This window comes from Drosophila ananassae (assembly GCF_017639315.1).
Source record: "Drosophila ananassae strain 14024-0371.13 chromosome 4 unlocalized genomic scaffold, ASM1763931v2 tig00000054, whole genome shotgun sequence".
NCBI classification, from domain to species: domain Eukaryota; kingdom Metazoa; phylum Arthropoda; class Insecta; order Diptera; family Drosophilidae; genus Drosophila; species Drosophila ananassae.
In genome coordinates, this window is record NW_025319037.1 from 9,469,006 (window position 1) to 9,485,226 (window position 16,221).

The following is a 16,221-nucleotide window of genomic DNA, read 5'->3' on the forward strand; positions in this document are numbered from 1 at the left end:
GATATTGACTTATGCTTATCGTTACATTATTAATAGGCTAGTAGGTCTGATGCTTGTATATCGTGACCTGCTGATGCATCTTGATTGGGTAGTAGGTCTTGGCACTAGGTGCCAACATTCTCCCCCCTATTGAGGTACTCAATAATAGGGGCTGTGCGTTGTTGTTGGACCGTCTCAGTGAACCGATGTGTACCCTTGCGCTAGAAAATATTGTGGATCTTAAAAATAAATACTAAAACCCTAATGTTAATACCAAAAATTTTGAGTCATGTGGGTGAGATCTCCAACATCGATAAGATACCAACGATAATTCTATCCGACCTATTGTCTCCTTCGCCTTGTTGCGCGCCCTCGTAACCATTTTCCTTGGGCATCCCATGAAGTACTAGACCTTTTTTCTGGTTGGTCAGTGCGCATACAGGACTCTTGGTCCTCTCTTGACCTTGTTTCTTGCTCCCTTTTGGAGATGCATATTACCCATGCCATATAGGAGGTGACTTCTACTTCTTGACTTTCCTTGGTTACTGGGCCTTGCACTCTGTGCTCTTCAGTTGTGAGTTGACAACCATGGGCTTGTGGTTTGGGGTCCGTCTGCGGCTCTCCTTGTTTATCCGCAATGAGGGAGGAACTATGTAATCTTCCGGATTTTACTATTTGCTCCTTGCCGATGCATGCAATCAAACCTTGTTCCGATACCTTTTCCCCGATACCCTTTAGTGGCTCGTTAGTTTCCGGTGTTCAAGCCGCCGTATTACCGACGACTTGTTCTTCCTTGATATTAATAGCTGATTCCGGTCGCACTGGCCCCATCACAATCCATCCAAGCGCGGTATTTTTTAGTAGTGGCTGTCCTTCTTCCAAATATGCCTGTTGTGGCCTCATCAGCTGGGAGATGATTTCGGCGCCCAACAACAGATCAATATTTTGGAGCTGCGTAAATTCAGGATCGGCTAAGCGCAACTGAGGTGAGATATTTCTTGGCGCTTGTATAGGGTGGGATGGTTGATTGGGCATTATTTCCGGTAGTACAACGACGTTGATTTGATCTTCGAAGTCAGTGGTTAATGATGATAGGGTCACCACAGCCTTTTTTCGTGATCTTTTAGTTGTTCCTCCCAGTGCAGCGATGTTCAGTGTTGATTGCTCTAATTGTAGTCCAAGTGTGTCAGTCATCCTTCTGGTGATTATGTTAATCTGTGATCCAGAATCTAGGAGTGTGGGGCATTGCTGAGGGGGTCCGGCTGGTCCATGTATTGCTACTTGGGCGGTTGGTAACAGAACGGTGGGCTTATCTGTAAGCAGGGCTGTGGCTGAGTACACCACTCGTGATGAACTGGATCAAAGTGATGCGGTCTACGTATTTTTCTGCATTATTACTTGACTGGTTGCCTGCCGCTCAAGGTTTTCTAACATTTCCTTTAGAGATTGTCGATTGGTTGGATCGGTGATGGCTAGTTCTAGAGCTGACAGCGTGTGTGGATCCAATCTTTCCTCAATGATGTGTATCAAGATTGGCTCCCGGTTGTCTGTTGACACTTTGAGTGCGTTGAGAGTGGCGACCGTTCGGAGCACGGTTTCATGTAAGCTGCGCAGCTGGTCCGCTGATCCATTTGTTCTGGGTTGTCCGAAAAGCTCTTGGATCGCGGATTTAATCAACAGCCGTTCATTTTGGTATCGATTCTTTAGTCGTTGCCATGCATCCTGGTAACTGGTCTGTCCGCCAATCGACGTTGCGATTCGATTTTGTGCTTCACCTGTTACATGATTCTCCAAATGACGGAATTTTACTGCATCGCTGTAGTCTTGATTGTGGATGCATTCCGTAAAACTTTCGTAGAATCGTAGCCAATGCCGGTAGTCTCCGTCAAACTTTGGAATTTCTACTGGTGGTATTACAAAAGGAGGTGCAATCGCGGGTTTTTGTATTGATGCTGAAGTTGATTGCGATTCTTCTCTCAAAAACGAAAAGTATTCTGCTCGTACAACCTGAAATCTGTCATCGGTGTGTTCATCATTTTTGATGGCTGGTTCCAGGTCGATGAGATCATGGTATCCCGTGACGATTTCCTTCCATAGCTCCTTCATGTGTTGTCTGACGTGCGTGGACACTTCCCGTCCTTCGGTGCGGTTGCACAGAAAGTCTTCCATATCATCTAATCGTCCTTCATGTCTTTGTTTTAATGATGTTAATCGAAGGTCTTCTCCTTCGTTTTCTCGTGATGATTGTGTCTTTGGCTCGAGATTTTCGCCTGTTTTCCGGGGCCTTTGTGACGGGCCTGACACTGATGGGATTCCATCCGAAAATATTGCTTCATATTTTTTCACAAGCTCTTCTAGGTCTTTGTGAAATACTCATTCTCCGTACTTAGTGCTAGCTCATGGAGCTTGGAACCTTTTCTTTTGAAACTGGGTCCATGAGCGAGTGAGCTGTCTGAGTCTCTCCTCGAAGTATCCTCCCTTGAGTTTACGCTCTGCGGAGTCCTTAGTGAAGTTTCTTATTAGCCTTTGGATGACTATGTTGCTTTCAATTTGCTCATCAACGAGCATTTGGATTACGGGGTCTTATTCTGATCCCATTGTTGCGATGTATCTCTCTCTTTTTGTTTTTTTTTGTTTTTGAGTTAAATTGCGTTGAGGTTTGTGTTCAAGTTTTGATCCTAAAGGATCTCGTCGGGGTCACCAAATGTTCGTCCGAAGAGCGTTATGCGGCAACTACGTCAAACTTGAACTCACGGGAGTAACAGTAGGTCCCGGAGTCGTAGTCAAAGACCGTAAATAGTCTTGACTAAATTTACCTGGATTCTGCATGGGACTGCTAGGGTTGGCCAGACGCTTGCTGTGATCAGGCTGGAGTTGATGTGCTTGAAGTCCTGGGGTGGTTTTCCTCAAGTACCGGTGGTATGGTGGTTTGGCAGATTCCTTATCGGCCGGTCCTATTGGCGGTCCGTTTCACGGGAGCAACACTCGAAGTAGGTTAGGTAACGCGGGGTCTACTGGTGGTTCGTTTCACGGGAGCAACACTCGAAATAGACTGGTATGCCGCGGGATCTCCTCGTGGTCCGTTTCACGGGAGCAACACTCGAAGTGGTTAGGTTATGCGGGGTCTACTTGTGGTCCGTTTCATGGGAGCAACGCGAAGTAGATAGGTTCTAGAGAGTCCTACTTTGTGAATCGTTTTACACAGGATCACATGAAGTAGGTCAATTTTAAGTGCCATAGTTTTAACACTGAGTAACGAGACTATTGACTCTGATCTGGCAACTGTCTTTATTTCAGAAGAACAACTCTTATATAAGATGCTAAATTATACATCATTAAATCTAAGAAAGGTCAATGTTATGGACGTGCTAAAACTAAGGTTAATGCCAGGGTCACCCACCTCTGAATCTGCTGACTCAGATTATTTGTTCATATACTGCTTTCCACACGCATTTCGGCTTCGCTGGCTGGTTTTGGCTTGCTTCGGTCAGTCGGTTATTCTTCCCGCTGATAATGCTGATTCTGCTTCCGGTGCCATCGACTAGTGCCGGGTTAGTAGGTTGGATATTGACTTATGCTTATCGTTACATTATTAATAGGCTAGTAGGTCTGATGCTTGTATATCGTGACCTGCTGATGCATCTTGCTTGGGTAGTAGGTCTTGGCACTAGGTGCCAACAATATGTATGTGAATGATCGGTGGAAACAAGGAAAAGGAAGCGCAGGTAATCCGAAAACTGTACGAACGAAGGAGGCGAGGTCCGATATAAATCGATAAATATCGATCTTCGATAACACAAAGCTTCAGCGTAAATCCGTGCCAAAACTGTAAAAATGTAAAAAAGGGAAACGACTTCAATTTCATTCTTCAAATCAGCAAGTCTCTAGACTCTCCAGATAGACAATGGACCTGGACCAAGTGCGGCATCAGAGCTACGCCGGCAGCTGCTCCTCAGGTCACCACAGCCAGTCGATGAACCGCCTTAATATCCTGGACAAGACGCTGCCCATTCCGGTGGCCACCGCCCCCAATTGCGTTTACGGGCCCTCCAGTTTAGCTTCAACGGGACGCGGTATGTGACGCTGGTCAGGCATCTGGTCAGGATCAGGGCGGGTCAGGACGTGAGTCATGCGATTCGGATGCCCGGCGACGGTGGCACCAGTAATCTCAGTGTCAGTGGCAGTGGCGGTGGTGGCGTTGGATCCTATGAGGCGGCTGGCGGCGACAATTCTGATCACAAGCAGGAACTTCCCAACCGGATCTCCCTGGGTGACCGAGGAGGAGGCGGCGGTGGCGGCGGAGGAGGAGGAGGAGCAGGTCAGCGGTGGCGGCGGAGGAGGAGGAGGAGGAGCAGGTCAGCGGGTGCGTTATCCCCTTAGAACTGACAACGAAGCGAGAGGATCGGGAGGTGGGAGCGGAGGCGGTACTGTGCGTAGCAAACAAAGCACCTCGGAGGAGGACTTGTTCGAGGAGGAGTACTACGAGGAGATGGTTCTGGCGAAGAGCTACCACAGGGAACCGGAGCCACGAGAACCCAGCAGGCGGACCAGGAGGCTGAGCCGCCGCGGTGGCGCACCAGAGCTCTGAAGGAGGGACCAGGAGCCGGCACCGAAGTCTCCGGCACCAGTACCCACCGGTATCCCCGGAGGGCCCAGATCTTCAATCCCCAAAACCGTCTCAACCTGGCCCAGTCGATACTGAAGACCCGCATAGAGGAGCGCCAGATGGAGGCCTTGCCACTAGCCTTAACTCATCAACTAGTATTTATGTTCGCTGATGACGTTAAGCTTTGTCTTCGCGCGGTTCCCACTGCATACGTACAGCCCACCTCCCGTCCAACCGACCGAGGGACGCTGCCGCATAACGTACGGCTCGAATCGCGGGGATAGATCCGAGAACGTTTAGGAGAAGAGTAGGGGTAAGATATTACGAGGAAGAGTGTTGCATAGATAAGGCGTTTAGTATAAAGGATTTAAGATTGTTAGTGGAGCAAAGTGGCAAGGTGTGGTAGAGACCATTGTAGTCCGAACATAATACCCTGAACGGATCGTGTTGGGCATATGTCGAATTACAATGGCTAAGGAGTAGAGGACGGAAGTTTCTAGTCCTTCTACTAGGAACGTTAAAATTTAAGCGTGTTAGTAAATGCTGACTGTCTACATTACCATATATAAGATTATATAGAAACATAACACCCAGCATCGTTCTACGATTTGTTAATGATGGTAAGTTGATTAATAAAAGTCTACTATGATAAGTGGGAAGGTGAAGATTTGCATCCCAATTAAGTCCCCTAAGGGCGAAAATCAGGAAGTTTTTTTGTACAGATTCTATGTGATCTCGGTGTACTCCATATTGAGGACTCCAGACACACGATCCATACTCAAGAATCGGACGAACCAATGATGTATATAACGTTTTTGTTATGTACGGGTCATTAAATTCTTTTGACCATCTTTTAATAAAGCCAAGCACACCCATAGCTTTATTAACCATGGTAGATATATGGTCGGTAAATTTAAGTTTCAAATCTAAAAGGACTCCCAGATCGTTAACCTGAGTTAATCGTTCTAAAGCGTTCCCATAGAGAAAGTACATAGCCTGGTGAGGACTAGTTCGATAAAAGGACATGAGTTTACATTTCGATCCATTAAGCTTTAGGTTATTTGCAAAACACCAATTTTGAAATTTATCCAAATCGGATTGAAGTCTAGATTGGGCACTAGTGAATTTATACTGAAGACAAAGCTTAACGTCATCAGCGTACATAAGTACGAGTGAATCAGTTAAGGCAAGGGGCAAGTCATTAATAAAAAGTGTAAAAAGTAAGGGTCCAAGATGGCTTCCTTGAGGCACCCCAGATGTGACGCGGACTAGACGCGAGGTAACATCTTTAAAGAAGACACGTTGGGTTCTTCCAGATAAGTAGCTCGAAATCCAGATAAGGAGGTCAGTTGGGAATCCCAAAAGACTGAGTTTACTTATAAGAAGCGAATGGTCGACAGAGTCAAATGCTTTACTGAAGTCAGTGTAAATGACATCTGTTTGTAAGCCATTCCGGAACCCATCCGTGATAAAAGATGTTAGCTCCAGTAAGTTGGTAGTGGTGGAGCGGCGCTTCATGAAGCCATGCTGGCATGGAGATATTATTGAACTACATAGGTGTTGCAAATGTGGAGTGATAAGTTTTTCAAAAAGCTTCGGAATTGCTGACAATTTAGAAATGCCCCTATAATTGGCAGCGTCGGATTTTTTCCCTTTTTTATGAAGAGGAATAATGTAAGATTCCTTCCACATAAGGGGAAAGATCGAAGTCTCCAGCGAAAGATTAAAGAGTTTAAGGAGCGGTTTGCACAGAGCCTCGGCGCAGTTCTTCAGAACACAGCCTGGTACTCCATCGGGGCCTGGCGAATACACGGGCTTGACTTTAAGAAGACCCAATAACACACCACTTTGATCAAAAGAAGGGCAAAATATAAGGTTGGCTGATTGGATATTATAAGTGTAAGGCTGACCTGTACTGGTGCTAGGTGAGTATGTTGTTTGAAAAAACTGTGCAAAGAGATCGGCCATTGCCTGATCAGTGTTCGCATATGAGTTCTCAAACATAAGCATAGGAGGAGAAGATACATGTTTGCGCTTAGTGTTTACAAAGTTATAAAACTGCTTCGGATCCTGAGTAAACTGAATCCGGCAGCGGCGTATATAACTCCTATAACATTCAGCGTTATGCACGGTGAAATTGGACCGAGCTACTAAGTATCTTGAATAACTAACTGTACAGCCAGATATTTTATGTTTATTTAAAAGTCTATTCATAACGATCTTTAAATTTCCTAGGTGCCTTGTATACCAAGGCGGATTAATTGAAACGGACGGATATTTCCATGGCACGCAAACGTCGAAAAATTTATTCAAAGTATAATAAAATTTAATTAAGGCAATGTTTACATCTTCACATGCCAGTAGATTGGACCAATCAAATTCCAAAATTAACTTATTTAATTTCATAAAGTCAGCCTTACGAAAGAAACGAACTTTATGAGATTTAAGTGTAGGCTTAAGGCCAATTACGTTATTGTTTTCTATTAAAACCTCAAGAGTGGGATGATATGGATCCTCTGGGTTGGAAAGTGGTAAAGTTCTGGAAAGAGTAATTCCATCAGGATCAGAAACGAAACACAAGTCCAGCAGCCGACCTAAAGAATTTCTAACGTGGTTAATTTGCCCGAGTGACATGTCGAACATGCCCGCCGGGAAGTCATGGTGCGAATTCAGCAATAAAGACGGTGAATTTTTAACATTGGACCACCTGAGTTCTGGGATATTGAAGTCACCCAGAGCTACTAGCTGGTCACCATCAGACAGACGATCAAAAACAAACCTAATAGCGTCTAAATGTTGCCAGTATGTGGGCGGTTCGGACGAAGGGGGTACGTAGGAGCACGTAACGTATAATGATTTATCGGACAATATGATTTTAATGCAAAGAAATTCTATGTCACCAAACTCTTGTGATTTAATCTCTTCAGAAGCGAAATTGGAGTCTACAGAAATTAACACTCCTCCTCCCCTTCGCAGAGTTCTATCACGTCTAAAAGTGGTGTACTTACTTGGAAAAACTTCGGAGCTTAAGATCTCCGGCTTTAACCAAGTTTCTGTAAAGACTATAATGTGAGATGCAAAGAAAGAACTATCAGAATACAGTTTGGGAAGCTTACTTCGTAACCCTCTAGTATTCTGATAGGTAAGTGTTAGTGAAGGCATTAGTTTTTTGAAGCTGACGTGGAAGGTTGGTCAGTGGCTCTAACATGTGGGAGTTTTACTCCCACAGGTTTGGTCATTTTTTTCTTCACCGTACTTGGCTGATGTTCTTGGACGAAAATGTTCTCTGGCCAGAAACTGGCGGAACAAATCGTCTTGAACATCTGCGCGGGCACACGTATTTTGAAAGATGACGTATGCCTGGTGTAGTTATATTTAAATTTAGTTATATCTGCCACCTTTATGTCGGCTTTTGATTTGGCTTTGATGTAAGCCGAGAGATCAATCTCAGAAGTATCAGGGGCAAGCCGGGAAACAAATATGTGTTTCGATGGTGGGATCACCTGCAAGGGTTTTGGTGCCGCCGTAACGAGTATGGCAGCATCAGTTCGTACCGGGGGTCCGGAAGCTTGATTGCCCTGTTCGGTGACTTTTAAGGGGGTTTCAATTATTGGGTCTGGTGGTATCACTTGAAGCGATGCCACAGAGGACATATCGGAAAATTGCTCGTTTATGCTGAGATATTCGGAAACCGAATTTTTCCCAGGTCCGGCCCTTGGGGTGGCCAGAGATATGAGCGGCTGCATAGTTGTCGGCTGAATAGGCTGAAGACTTTTCGCCACGGGCACATCACTAAAAGCAGATTTCTTACGCTTTGGAGACTCATTTAGTAGTTGAAGACTACTAAACTGTGTATCTAGCGCACAGAGTTGGTCGTTGATTTTACGAAAACCGCTAACCAGCTCTTTTGTCTTTAGTATAGATTCACTAGAGTCCAATCTAGACGTCAATCCGAGATGGATTAATTTTAAAATGGGTTTTTAGCAAATAACCTAAAGCCTAATGGATCGAAATGTAAACTCATATCTCTTTATCAATCTAGCCCTCACCAGGCAACGTATTTTCTCTATGGGTACGCCTTAGAACGATTAACTCAGGTTTATGATCTGGGTGTCCTATTAAATTTGAAAAATTGAATTTACCGACCATTTATCCACTATGGTTAATAAAGCAATCGGTGTGCTTGGTTTTATTAAAATATGGTCTTAAGAATTTAATGAACCGTACATAACAAAAACTATATACATCATTGGTCCAGCCGATTCTTGAGTATGGATAGAGACTTTTTGAAAATATGATATTAAAAACTCATATTTAATTAAAGAAACTACTTTTTTAAATAACTCTAATAAATGGAATTTAATTATTTCGAGTTTTTCCTTAAATCCAAAATTAAAAAACGGTGTGATCTACTGATTTTAAAAAGAAAAAAATCTTCCACAGGAAAATGTTTTGGAACAACCAGGTTGGAACAACCTATCTGGACACTATTTGAACTATCTGGAAAATTTTATTAAAATCTTCTTGATGTTCGACAGGTGAAGGTACACTATCAGAAGTATCTATTAATTTTTTACACTTCTTTATAAAGCGGAATATGTAAACGAGCCCACGCCGCAATTCCACTTGCTATCTTCTGACCACTCTTGAATCTCACTAACTCTATTTTATATGAAAGTTGACAACGACGATGGATGGGAACGAATCCAATGATGACAAACTTCTGAATCTGAGCAATATATATTTTCGTTAGTTATTTCGTTCGATCGATACTTTAATAAGAGGCTTGATTTTGCGGCGGAGGTCTGCGAGTAGGTAGACGGCACAGAACTCAAGACGGGGGAGCGATTTTGTCGTGAGCGGGATTTCCAAGGAATATAGACGCAGGCTCTCATAGATGCATTGGAATTTGAATTGGTGACATCGGCTCACTCATCACAAATCTCGTTATTGAGGTATATTCTAACTGTGACAAGGCAAGCTGAATTTTGTTCCATGCTGACTGCAAATGCAGTGGAATCGACTCATCCCAATCTAGCTTATTAAGCCACAGTTGCTCAACAGGATCTTTCCTTTAATAAGGAAAGATCGAGTTTTAGATTTTTCAGCTAAGGCGAGAATTCAGCGGCTGACAATTTATTAATTTAGCTTCTTTTTTAAGGAAACCAATATAAAACGGCACTATGAAAATCTGTGTTTCAAAATTATCCCTCTGTGGTCTGATTATTTCAGTGTGGGGCATTGTTCAATTGGTGCTAAAGGGCCTATTTTTCTATATCAATAGTGTGGCTCTTATTAAGGATTTACCTCTTGAAGAGGAATACCATACTTTGGACGAGTTTTATACGGCTGCAAACAGAGCCTACAGAACGCCTATAACTGCTGGATTGCAGCTTGCATCTATGTACTGACATTGTTACTTTCGGCCCAAAAATTATATATGAATATCAGAGTAACTGCTTATTAAAATGCTTCCACTTTTATAGTATTACGTAGTGAAACCCAATTGCTAGTTGTGTATTATTGTGACCGGCACTAGCAGTCGAAAGAATTAAATGGTTTAATTAAATTGTTAATATTTTTTGTTTCTTAAAAGATTTCCATTGTTTTTGTCAAATAATGAAATTTTGTTTGAAAAAATGTTATTCAGCTTAAAAACTACATTCTTACCAAACCCAGCGTTTTGGAGAACCTGAGTTACGTCAAACTTAAGTATCTTTAGCTCCTCCACGCAACCAGCACCCGTTAACATGTCGTCTAGGTAAAAGTCACCCCAATAACTTTAGCAGCTAGGGAATGTATTTATCTCTCAACCTCTTCAAGCACCTTATGGACCAGCTCCATTGGTGCAGTGCCATATTTAACGGTGTTGAGCTTGCACAATTTCAAGGAATCAGATGGTTCTTTTCTCCACACTATCAACTGGTATCGTCTATCTGCTTCATTCACCATTACTTGGCGATGCATATTTTTTATATCGGCTATCAGAGCGAATTTGTTTAGCCGAAACGGAAGAAGAGTTAGGTACAGCTCTTTCTGAATTGTTGGACCCACCATGTTAATACATACAGAATCAGGACACATCAAAAACGACTCGTAGTTTGGTCGTTGTACTTTGCGGCCGCAAGACACACTGGTGGGGTATTACGTAGTATGGAGTAGCAAGAACAACAATGCTTGCAAAGGATATATGACCTAGAGATTCGTATTCTTCCATAAATTCCAAATACATTTTCTTTAAGTTCGGATCTCGAGATAATCTTGTCTCGAGCGACAAAAAATGGCGTTGGGCTGTCTTTTGAGTTGCCCAAAACGCTTGGATCCGACTTATATGGAAGTCTGACTTCAAATCGACATTGACTAACGGGCAAAAGTTCGAAAAAAGACTCAGCTCCAAGTAACATATCTATCCCCTGAGGGTCCAATCTTTCACGTTCACTTACTAGTCAGGGTGATAACCTGAAATTGTTTTTAAAATTCAAAAGTCGAACGGAAACTCACTACCATTGATTCTCAACATCACCACAGTTTCTATCTTTTTCTTTACTTGTGATGTAGTTTGGCCAATTCCAAGCAAGTTGATGCACGATTCCTCCCTACGGATCTGTAAGCGTTGAGCAAGATCTTCAGTAATGAAATTCATTTGTGACCCAAGTGAGTCCAGTAATGCTCGGGTCGGCTTTTTTTGTTCGAACGCCTTTCTAGAGACGACAAAGCATGTGAAGTAGAAGGGCCATCATTCGTTAACGCTGGAGGAGGATTTTCTGTTGGTGGTGGTAATGCTAAGTTAATTTCAGTCACTGTAAATCGGTGCAGAAGTTTATGGTGCGATCCTGCATAGATTTGACATCTAGTTGATTAGCACTTCGCTATGGTGTGACCTTTTCGCAGACAATTTAAACAAAGAGAGGCTGACTTAACAAACTCAAACCTTTGCATTACAGCAAGGTGATCGAACGAACTGCACTGGGCCAAAAAATGGTCTTGAGCGTTACAGTAACTGCTAACTGGTTTGGTGTTGGCAGAGGAGCAAGCCACCCAGTTTGTTTTTGTTTGCCAGTCTCTTCACCTTCGAGCTGGTACCTACGATTTAATATTTTTTCCAAATCGGTCCACAGCGCCAATTCCTCATAATACAATGTTTCTTCCCATTTTTGCGTGGTCAATGGAACTACTCTACTCAAAACTAAATGTACAATCATTGAGTTGACAATTTTAGTGTCATCTCCTATGTGTCGATGAGACCCCTCAACGACGACACAGACGGCTGGGAAATTTTCTCTTTTTAGACTAGCGATAACTTTGTCATAATTACTCTCGGTGACCTGAAATGCCTTGATAGTTCCTAAGGCTTCACCAGAGAGGCAAGAAATTAATGCTAAATTATGTGTCTTAACTTTTGTCCACAGGCAATTGTTCATTTATATGGGCAATGTTTTAATGAATTTTATATATAAACTTTAGCCCCTAGAATTGAAAGGAGGGTGCAATATTCCAGCACAAGACGGATTTTAATTTGTCTTTTCTCAATGTTCAATTTTTTGCACATATACCTGCGGCTCTGATTTTGGATCCTTTAATCCGGCTGCCACTTTCCTTGTACAATCGATGAAGGTGCAGGGCATGGGGATGACGATGAAGTTACTAAATTTGCTGAACAAAACCGTCGCGAGCAACTCTTTTATTTGTTTGTGTTATTTATGTTGTGTCACTGTCACTTGTTGTTTTGTTTTATTTTTAGTATAATACACAGAGTCCACCCGGGGGAGCCAAAATGTTTAATGAGATTATTATACCCTTGCAGAGGGTATTATAATTTTGGTCAAAAGTATGCAACGCAGTGAAGGAGACATCTCCGACCCTATAAAGTATATATATTCTTGATCAGGATCACCTCCTGAGTCGATATGAGCATGTCCGTCTGTCCGTCTGTCTGTCTGTCCGTCTGTCTGTCGGTTTCTACGCAAACTAGTCTCTCAGTTTTAGAGCTATCGAGTTTAAACTTTGCGCACATCCTTTTTCTTGAAGGTAGTATATAAGTCGGAACGGCCGGATCGGTCGACTATATCCTATAGCTGCCATATAACTGATTGATCGGAAATGCCATAACTTTGGTGTTTTTAAAGTTAGAAAGATGGGACTTGGTACAGATTCCTCTTTGGGCAAAATAATTTAATATGCCAAATTTCATAAGGATCGTGACTATATACGATCCGCTATATATCTAATAACATAAGATGCGTGGCGCCGCCTAGCGGACTGCGACACAACTGCAAGGGTATATCAACTTCGGCTCCGCCCGAAGTTAGCTTTCCTTTCTTGTTACATTTCACAATGGCTTCTAAAGGAACTGGCAAAAAAGAGGAGGAATAGGCTTAGCATCCACTCTATCAATGCCCTCTCTAGGCTCCTCCTTTTTGCCGCACCCTTATTTACCGATATATCTGACCTCATCGCGATATCATCTCATCGCGATGGCAAGTTAGTTTTCCGTTTAAGTATGTTGTCTAAAATAAGGTAGCACTGATCCTGTAGTTTTTTACAAACTAATCTCATTTTGGTGATTATGTTTTTCCCTTTATGGATAGTCTCGAACTATGCTTCCATATTGTAGGTTATCACTGAATTCTATGAGGATGAAACCACTTCTTTGTCTCCCATCTAAATATATGGTCGAGGATTTGGAAATTTCTTCAAAACCATATTTTGAATCTCTGATTGTCGGTGCTGCGTTCATCAGCTCACAGCATAATGAAAGCAATTGTTGGTCCATAGAGCGTTATGCGGCCACTACGTCGAACTTGAACTCGCGGGAGTATCGGTAGGTCCCGGAGTCGTAGTCAAAGAACGTTGGCTGGAGTTGATGTGAGATACTTGAAGTCCTGGGTTGGTTCTCCTCAAGTACAGATGGTACGAGGTTTCGGCTGATTCCGTATCGGCCGGTCCTACTTCCGCGGGAGCAACACTCGAAGTAGGGTGAGTAACGAGGGTTCTAGTTGTGGTCCGTATCTTTCCGTCATTCTTCCCGCTGATACTGCTGATTTCTGTTTCTGGCGCCGTCTAATAGTGCTGGGTTATTAGGTTGGATATTGTTTCATGCTTATTGCTAATTATTACTAGGTGTGCCAATAGGTCCGTCTGTCTGTCTGTCCGTCTGTCTGTCGGTTTCTACGCAAACTAGCCTCTCAGTTTTAGAGCTATCGAGTTGAAACTTTGCGCACATCCTTTTTCTAGTAGTACATAAGTCGGAACGGCCGGGATCGGTCGACTATATCCTATAGCTGCCATATAATTGATTGATCGGGAATGCCATAACTTCGTTGTTTTTAAAGTTAGAAAGATGGGACTTGGGACTGATTCCTCTTTGGGCAAAATAATTCAATATGCCAAATTTCATAAGTATCAGCCGACTGTCTTTAGTCTGACTTTGCCGTATCTCGACGTGTTTTTGCGATTGCTCTAATCTGATTACCTATATCTTTGATAAGAGTTTCCCCTTTTCGCGTATCATCGTCGGAGCATATTTGACTTACATAGTTCATTGAATCATTCACTTCTTAAAAACAATATTATTATTCAATATTACTTCTGTCGTGCTCTTCGAATATTCATATATATATTCCCTTCCTGAGTTCTATTCTCAGGTCGAGTAATCCCGTTACATCATTGTTACTCTCAAGCGGTTATTTGTCACGGCGTATCTCTTTTGTGACGTCTTCTCTTCGACGTGCCTGATCCGAGCGTGCCTCTCTACCACAAATTTCTAATTGATCTCTTCTCGCTCTCACTACAGTGGACAAATCTCAGTTCAATAATGAGTCTAATTTGCACTGCTAAGAAATGCGAGTTTGGAGGATGCATCACTGGTGACTCGTATCTGTCCTGCTGGCTTTGTAACAACTGCTCACATATTAAATGTGCTGGTGGTGGGCACAATGGACGGATAAGCGATCTTATCACAAAGAATATTGGTCTGACATGGTCTTGTATTGCCTGTAGAGAGATTGAGTCTGAGATGGACTTTCATGAAGCAGACGAGAAACGGCTTTTTAGATGTCCGTAAGCAATTTTCTGCACTTAATGAGCAATTCCTTACACTTGAGACCCAATTCCTTGGTCTCAAGTTATTAAGTGAATCTCCTAGGAGAAAAATTCCAAACAACAACCCGATGGGGGTCACTTTATTGGGTACTCCTGCCTCTCATGCGATTCATTCGGATACTTTTTTAACGCCTAATACTTCATCGCCTACTGTTGTGCATGTGGAAGTAATCCATTCACCAAGTCAGCCAATAGAATCGTCAAGGAGTCTTGGTCCACCTATTGTCTTGGATCCTCCATCGTTGGAAAACTTGCAGGTTCCAGTGGCACCGTCTCCTAGGCCTCTCACTGGTGTGGCGCCTGTGTTAAGATCCTCTGGGCTTTCGCTTAGAGCTGTTGCACCTCGTAAAGCTTTATTTGTATCCCTCCTTATGCTGGATGCCACTGTGGATGATGTCAGGAGTCACCTCTCAAACCATCTTAAGGTAGCTCCTAATGAATTAGCGGTCTTTAAGTTTAATTTTAAAAATAAGCGTAGTATATCCTCTTTTAAAATTGTAATTCCTGAATCCTACTTTGAAAAAGCACTTGATCCATCAGCCTGGCCTGAGTGCAGTATTATTCATGAATTTTTAGCCAAAGATCCTCTAAATCCCAACTATGTCGATTCAGCTCCAAAAAACTGAGTAATAACGTATTTTCTTGCTGCTACCAAAACGTTCGAAGTATTCTGGGTAAACTGAGCCCATTTTTTACTAAGAGTGCTTCTTTTGATTTTGATGCTATTGCGCTTACTGAAACCTGGCTTAATTCCTCTGTCTCTGATTATGAAATTTTTGTTGCAAAGTACACTGTGTTTCGAATGGATAGACCATCTTTCGGTGGTGGTGTCCTCATTGCTGTTAATAATAAATTCTCAGCTGAACTAATCTCTTTCCCGAATCAGTTTGGAATCGAGTTTATCGCTTTAAAAATAGCTGTTGGACTGACTCATATTTTCATGACCTGTTCCTATATACCTCCATCGGTTGAGGATACTGTATATTTACACCACCTCGAGGCTATTAAGTTCGTTCAATCATTAGTCAGTGACTCTGATTTTGTCCTAATTATGGGTGATTTCAACCTTCCCAAACACTCCTGGATCCCGTATGAAGATGACAATTCCTTGCATGCCAGTTGTAAAAACGACTTTATTGATGCATTAATTGAAATTGCTCTTTTCCAAATTAACCCCATCCTTAACACACTTAACAGATCTCTAGACCTTATTTTCTGTAATAGGATATCCTCTGTGACTTTAAATCGGTCTTTACCACTATCGCTTCCTGAGGACGTTCACCATCCTACACTATTGGTTTCGGTATTAATTGATGTCCCTAATATACATGCTAACTATAAGACTCAGTATCGTAAATGTTTCCGAAAAACGGATTATAATGCTCTTCGCAATCATTTAGCTGGATTTGACTGGGAATATCTTTCATTTTATAACTCTATTGATGCTGCTACTGATTCTTTTTATGATGTAATCCACGATGCCTTGGACAAATTTGTTCCTGTAGTTTCATTGTCTTCATCAAATAAACCACCAT

General features: G+C 42.5%; 1 pseudogene; it reads left to right on the top strand.

Annotated features, from left to right (window-relative positions):
• Window positions 1-9,768: 9,768 nt before the first annotated feature.
• On the top strand, window positions 9,769-10,052 carry LOC26514767 (annotated as a pseudogene).
• Window positions 10,053-16,221: the final 6,169 nt, after the last annotated feature.